Below are 6342 nucleotides of genomic sequence, written 5' to 3' on the forward strand. Positions count from 1 at the left end.
TGATCTTCTCTTGAATGCGGAGGAGTAGAAGTGCAAATAACCTCCTTCCTTTTGATCCAGAAATTAAACGAACACTTCATAGAGTGAGAAAGGAAGTTGAAGCTAGAACGAGAATAGAAAGAGAGTTGGACATCATAGTTCAACCACAACCAATAGAGATGGCAGGTAATGAAAAGCGTCCGGTGATAGAAGCTGCAAGGCCCAATCTTGCTAATATGACTCAGGCTATCGTGAAGCCTGATATCAAGGGGCATTTTGAACTCAAACAGTACATGGTACAGCTGATTCAGTCCACATGGCAATATGTGGGTCTATCTTATGAAGACCCGCAGAGGCACATTCAGAACTTCTTGGAAATTACGGACACTTACAATTATCCGAATATTTCCAAGGACTATGTCAGGCTGACACTATTTCCCTTTTCATTGTTGGGGGAAGCTAAGGAATGGTTGTAAAAGGAGCCCGATAACTCAATCCACACTTGGGATGATTTAGCAAGAAAATTCCTAATCAAGTTTTTCCCTACTAAGAAGACAAAATCGCTGAGGAGCCAAATTCTTGGGTTCCAACAACAGGATGGCGAGACACTTCGTCAAGCTTGGGAAAGATACAAGAAGCTACTCAGAGACTGCCCGCATCATTGTTAGACTGATGAGGTATTGAGTCACACTTTTGTTGATGGGCTAGATGAGGCATTAAAGATGAATCTTGATTCAGCTTGTGGGGGTAGTTGCATGGCGAGGCCGTATAGTGAAATACAACTCTTGCTAAATAAACTCACTGCTAATGACCATAATTGGCAAGGAGATGGGGACTCAAGAAGAGCAATTAAACAGAAGGCAGCCAGGGTGATTGAGCTTGATGACTTCTCAGCCATGAGAGCAGATATTGCAAAGCTGGCAAATCAGATGAACAGAATGACAATGCAACAAACACAACAGATGCAACATGTACAACAAATGTCTATTTGCTGCGAACTATGTGGTGACAGTCATATGAGTGACATGTGCCCCACGAATCCTGAATCTATATACTATGTGGGGCAACAAAACAGAGGTCCGATGAATCAGCATGCACAATATGGGAACACTTACAATCCAAATTGGAGGAATCATCCTAACTTCTCATGGGGCGGAAATCAACAAAATCAGAATCAGTATAGGCCTCAAGGAAATTTCAATCAGCCTCAGAAGCCACCCCAACAAACAGAAGAGAGTACGAATGACTTGCTAAAAAAGTTATTATTTGACAATCAACAACTCTGGACCGATTTCAGAAATCTTGAGAGGCAAATGGGGCAGTTAGCGGCAAATCAAAATACTAGACCTACAGGCTCTCTTCCCAGTGATATAGAGAAGAACCCTCAAGTTAATGCAGTTACACTCAGAAATGGGAGGGAACTAGAGGAAGTGCCAAAGAAGAGAAAGGACAAACCTATACCTGAGGGGGAGATGACTTATAAGGCAATACACGAGTCAAAGAAAAATGATGCAAGTTCAGAGCTAGTGGAGGCTGCAAGGCCACCACCACCTTTCCCCCAGAGATTGCAGAAAAAGAATGACGATCGCATGTTCAATAAATTTCTCTCTATGTTGAGTCAGGTTCAATTAAATATTCCATTGGTGGATGTACTTCTTGAAATTCCAAAGTATGCTAAGTACATAAAAGATATAATGGCTCACAAGAGGAAATTGACTGAGTTCGAGACAGTTGCATTTACTGAGGAGTGCACTTCAAGGGTCCAAAACAAGCTTCTTCAAAAGCTTAAGGATCCTGGCAGTTTCACCATCCCGGTGTGAATTGATAATATTGATGTGGGTCGTGCTCTTTGTGATTTGGGGGCGAGCATAAATGTGATGCCATTGTCCTTGTTTAAGCAATTGGGTCTGGGAGCTCCAAGACCAACCACTGTGATGTTGCAATTAGCTGATAGGTCCATAGCCCACCCTAAAGGAGTGATTGAAGATGTGCTGCTGCAAATTGGGAAATTTATCTTCCTAGCTGACTTCATTATTCTAGATTTTGAGGCTGATGAACAAGTTCCAATCATATTGGGACTACCTCTCTTGGCTACTGGTGATGCAATAATTAAAGTGAGAGAAGGGAAAATGATTATGAGGGTAGACAACGAAGAAGCAGTCTTTAATGTATACAAAGCGATTCAACTTCCCCGCTACTATGAGGAGCTCTTTATGATATCTGTTGTGGAGGTGGATGAGCAACTTCTTGACACGAGTGTATATCTAGACGATTCTCTAGAAAAAGCACTCACGTTGTTTGATAGCTTGATGATTGATGATGAGGTTGAGGAGATGATGCATATCCTAGATGCATCATGTGCTTACATGCAAGAAATACACCCGTTTGATCCCTTGAATAGGCTAAGTGGGGCCCCTCCAAAGCCGTCAATTGAAGAAGCTCCAAAATTGGAGCTTAAACCCCTACCCCCTCACCTTCAATATGCTTATTTGGATAGTTCTGACACTTTACCTGTTATTGTTTCTTCTCACTTGTCTAAATTGCAGGAAGAAAAACTATTGAGAGTGCTACGGGAGCACAAGCGAGCAATTGGGTGGACAATGTCTGACATTAAAGGCATTAGTCCAGCTTTCTGCATGCATAAAATCCTCATGGAGGACGGACACAAGCCAAGTGTAGAGCAACAACGCCGACTACATCCAATCATGAAGGAGGTGGTAAGAAAAGAAGTGATTAAGTGGCTTGATGCAGGTATTGTATTTCCAATCTCTGATAACAAATGGGTAAGCCCCGTTCAATGTGTGCCGAAGAAAGGGGGGATGACTGTAGTAATTAATGAAAATAATGACTTAATTCCTACAAGAACTGTCACTGGATGGAGAATTTGCATAGATTATAGAAAATTGAACAATGTCACCCGGAAAGACCACTTTCCCCTCCCCTTTATTGACCAAATGCTTGATAGGTTAGCTGGCTAGGAATACTACTATTTTCTGGACGGTTATTCGGGGTATAATCAGATTGCTATAGCCCTAGAGGACCAAGAGAAAACTATATTTACGTGTCCTTATGGCACGTATGCGTTCAAGAGAATGCCCTTTGGTCTTTGTAATGCACCTACGACTTTTCAAAGGTGTATGATGGCTATTTTTACTGACATGGTTGAAAGATTTGTAGAAGTGTTCATGGATGATTTTTCTGTGTTTGGATGTTCTTTTGATAATTTTTTAATGAACCTTGATAAAGTGCTTGCTAGGTGTGAAGAGACGAACTTGGTGCTAAACTGGGAAAAGTGCCATTTCATGGTACGTGAAGGTATAGTCCTGGGGCACAAGGTGTCCAAAAGTGGTTTGCAGGTGGACAAAGCGAAGGTGGAGGCGATTGAAAAATTGCCCCCACCGACATCCATCAAAGGCATTCACAGTTTCTTAGGCCATGCAGGTTTTTATCGTCGTTTCATTAAAGATTTTTCGAAAATTTCTTCTCCTTTGTGAAGGCTTCTTGAGAAAGATGTCCCCTTCAAGTTTGATGATGCCTTTCTGAAAGCATTTGAGGAGCTGAAGGGAAGGTTGGTGACTGCACCAATTATCATCACCCCAGATTGGGCGCATCTATTTGAGTTGATGTGCGATGCAAGTGACATAGCAATCGGAGCTGTTTTGGGGCAAAGGAGGGATAAAATATTTCACTCCATTTATTATGCGAGCAAAACTATGAATCCAGTTTAGATGAATTATACAGTTACTGAAAAAGAGTTGCTTGCAGTGGTGTGGGCGTTTGACAAGTTCAGATCCTATCTAGTGGGAACCAAAGTCATCGTCTACACAGATCATTTAGCTATCAGATACTTGTTTGAAAAGAAAGACGCCAAGCTGAGGCTGATTCATTGGGTCCTCCTCTTGCAAGAATTTGACTTAGATATCCGAGATCGATAAGGGACAGAAAATCAAGTGGCTGATCACTTGTCCAGATTAAAAAGTCGGAACCATGTAGCTGAAGGAGGGTCAATCAAAGAAACATTTCCTGATGAGCAGTTATTAGCAGTCACCTCAGGTGAAGCCCCATGGTATGCGGATTATGTGAATTTTATTGCAAGTGGGGTGACGCCACTAGAATTGACACCTGATAATAGAAGAAGATTCTTACATGATGTGAGGCTCTACATGTGGGATGAGCCATTCTTATATAGGCAGTGCGCAGATCAGTTGGTGCGAAGGTGTGTTCCTGAGGAAGAGATGAATGCTATACTGCATGACTGCCATGCTTCGCCATATGGAGGTCATCACGGCGGGGATAGAACCGCCCAAAAAGTGCTACAATCAGGTTTCTATTGGCCAAAATTGTTTAAGGATGCACATGCCTTTGTTAAAAATTGTGACAGATGCCAAAGAACCGGAACTATCACAAGGAAGCACGAGATGCCCTTGCAAAATATTCTGGCAGTAGAGCTTTTTGATGTTTGGGGGATTGATTTCATGGGACCGTTCCCATATTCTAATGGGCACATGTACATCTTGGTGGCGGTCGACTATGTTTCTAAGTGGGTGGAGGCCATTTCTCTTCCTACTAATGACGCAAAGGTAGTGGTAAGCTTTGTAAAGAAGCATATCTTCACACGTTTTAGGACTCCAAGAGTGTTGATAAGCGACGGGGGAACTCACTTTTGTAACAAATTGCTGAATAATGTTCTTACAAAGTATGGAGTTAAGCACAAGGTTTCCACTGCCTATCATCCCCAAACGAGTGGTCAAGTAGAAGTTTCCAACAGAGAGGTAAAGCATATTTTGGAGAAAACAGTAAGTGGGAATAGAAAGGACTGGGCCGGGAAGCTGGATGACGCATTATGGGCATATCGTACTGCATACAAGACCCCCATAGGTACTTCTCCATATAGGTTGGTTTATGGAAAGGCGTGCCACTTGCCCATTGAGCTTGAACACAAAGCCTATTGGGCGATTAAAAAGCTAAATATAGAGATGGACTTGGCCGGTGAGAAGAGATTTCTACAACTCAACGAGCTTGATGAATTTTGATTGCATGCGTATGAAAATGCCAAATTGTATAAAGAAAAGACAAAGAGGTGGCATGATAAGCACATCTAACATCGTGAGTTTGAGCCAGGTCAAGAAGTTCTCTTGTTTAATTCGAGGCTAAAGCTTTTTCCCGGAAAGCTTAAATCTCGTTCGGGTCCGTTTGAAGTGGTTAGTGTGAAACCTCATGGAGTAGTGGAATTACGAGATACAATTTCCAATGTGACATTCTTGGTAAATGTCCAGAGAGTAAAACACTATTGGGGTGGTGACATTGCACATCACAAGACCTCGATGGATTTGGTGGAGGCGTAAAGAACGTGTTGCGTCGTGCCGCGATGTTAAATCAGGTGTTTCTTGGGAGACAACCCAAGCCCTGTCTTTTGTTTTCATAGTTAGTTCGTTTTTTTAGGAATTAGATCTTGTATGTATGTATATATATAAAATAAAAAAAATAAAAAATTTGCGTACAAATTTCGATGTGTTGATGTTACTTTGCCCATGTTTTAACCGCCTTTTGATGCTATTTGATCTTTAAAATGCCCAATATGGTTTAATTATTAGTTTTATGACTAATTGAGTTATGTGTGATGATTTAGAGTATTTGTAGTGCAAAATTATGAATAAAAGGTGCTCTAGCTAGAGGAAGAGGGGTTGGATGCGTCGCATCCAATCTAGAAAAAAAATTCCAGTTATGAGAAAACAGGGTGGATGCGTCGCATCCCCCTCAGCATAAAATAATTGACGAACCAATTGCTCAAGGCAGTGAAGTCTGCCTATAGCGTCTACAGCAGCATCCAAAAATAATTCAGAGAAGTCACTTGGGACGCGTCGCGTCCAAATTCGCATCCCAGGTAAGTATTACTTAAAACACTCGAACCATCTAAATTCCCTCCCTCACTATTTTCCCTTCAACCCGTCGCACCAGCACTGCCTACAAACCTCGACGGTAACAGGTATCTCTATTCTCTCTTCTCTTTCCTAACTCTCTTCTCTTCTCTCTCTCGCTAGTAGCAACAGACCCCCTGCCCCAAATTCCCCTAGGTTAGGTTTTACCAATTTAAATATCACACATGTGATTAATAGGGGAACTGAAAAAGTTGTCGTTCCTGTTAGTTGTAATGATTGCGAGATGATAAACTATAATTCTCTCCATCTCGTTAATTTTGGGAGGGTAGTCGAATTACCCGACTGATAGAAAAAAACTAGGCAAAGTTGTTGCATACCACATGTTCGACGAATTTCCTGTGAGATAAATTTAGGCGCCGACGAAGTCTGAGTAACCGAGCGACACTAGTATATGCTAGTGAATAAGTGTGGGGTCATTTGTCTT

The 6342-nt window shown here is 41.8% G+C and overlaps 1 non-coding gene across 1 annotated transcript; it reads right to left on the reverse strand.

The window, feature by feature from the left end:
* Positions 1-539: 539 nt before the first annotated feature.
* LOC142172270 (small nucleolar RNA R71) lies at positions 540-646 on the reverse strand. The gene has a single exon (XR_012701644.1). It is a non-coding gene; the product is annotated as a small nucleolar RNA R71 (small nucleolar RNA).
* Positions 647-6342: the final 5696 nt, after the last annotated feature.

This window comes from Nicotiana tabacum, chromosome 17, assembly GCF_000715075.1.
Source record: "Nicotiana tabacum cultivar K326 chromosome 17, ASM71507v2, whole genome shotgun sequence".
NCBI lineage: Eukaryota > Viridiplantae > Streptophyta > Magnoliopsida > Solanales > Solanaceae > Nicotiana > Nicotiana tabacum.